Source organism: Littorina saxatilis, linkage group LG11, assembly GCF_037325665.1.
Source record: "Littorina saxatilis isolate snail1 linkage group LG11, US_GU_Lsax_2.0, whole genome shotgun sequence".
Taxonomy (NCBI): domain Eukaryota; kingdom Metazoa; phylum Mollusca; class Gastropoda; order Littorinimorpha; family Littorinidae; genus Littorina; species Littorina saxatilis.
In genome coordinates this window covers 6,898,611-6,899,903 of record NC_090255.1, presented here as the reverse complement: position 1 = coordinate 6,899,903, position 1,293 = coordinate 6,898,611, and positions in this window count along the sequence as shown.

The following is a 1,293-nucleotide window of genomic DNA, read 5'->3' as shown; positions in this document are numbered from 1 at the left end:
CAAGGGGTGTGTGATATAGTAAAAGACACACACTGACGCACACGTGCACTGACACTCACACACACACACACATACACACACACACATACACTGACACACACACACACAAACACACACACACACACACACATAGGTCTACACACACACACATACACACAAACTCACACACACACACACACACACATACACACACATACACACACTGACACACACACACATACACACACACACACAAATACACACACACACACACACACACACAAACAAACAAACACACACACACGCCGTCTAAAACCTTAATGAATGTGCCACACTAATTAGCTAACGAGCGAGAATCAGTCTTGCGGCACATAAAATGCGATCGCGTTTAATGTCAAGCGAAAGAATTTGCCGTTTATAGTCCAAAGGCAAAATGATTATGACATTTACTTGAGGATACAATTAAAGTCTTGGCCTAAATGTGGTTATGACTTGGCTCAGTAGCCCCCTCCGTAACAAGTTGTAAGTCAGACAGCCTGTCGGAAATGATAATTATTTGTTTTCTTTTCTGTAGAAAGTCGCATCTAGGAAAAGTCAAGGGAGGTAAATCTCCCAACTTCCTTTTCGCCTTGAAGCTCACGTGCAAGGTCGCATTGTTACGGAGAATAAGTCAGGCGAGTCATACGGTACGTTCTAAGGCCAAAAAAAAAAAATTGTCTGTTTAGGGTAACCCGACCGACCCTATCGATTTGGCGCCGACCCAAAAACTTTTTTTTGATTTCAAAAAAAAAAAGAAAAAAAAAAAGAGGTAAAAATGCTAAAAAGAGACATTTGGCGTTTCTTTCTCTCCCTTTCTCTCTGTTTTATTTATACGTTAGTTTTGAAACATGTATTCATCAAATATAAGAAGTGAATGTTCAGCCAACATAGCATTTACACCAACAAAAAAAAACAAAAACCTACCTACCTACCGACCCTACTTTTTTTGGTCATGTTACCCTAAACAGACAATTTTTTTTTTTTTGGCCTAATGTTCCCAGAAATGTGTCAACTGAATCAATTCAGACGGGCGCAATTGCCTAGTAACCGGCACGGTTGGCCTAGTGGTAAGGCGTCCGCCCCGTGATCGGGAGGTCGTGGGTTCGAACCCCGGCCGGGTCATACTTAAGACTTTAAAATTGGCAATCTAGTGGCTGCTCCGCCTGGCGTCTGGCATTATGGGGTTAGTGCTAGGACTGGTTGGTCCGGTGTCAGAATAATGTGACTGGGTGAGACATGAAGCCTGTGCTGCGACTTCTGTCTTGTGTGTGGCGC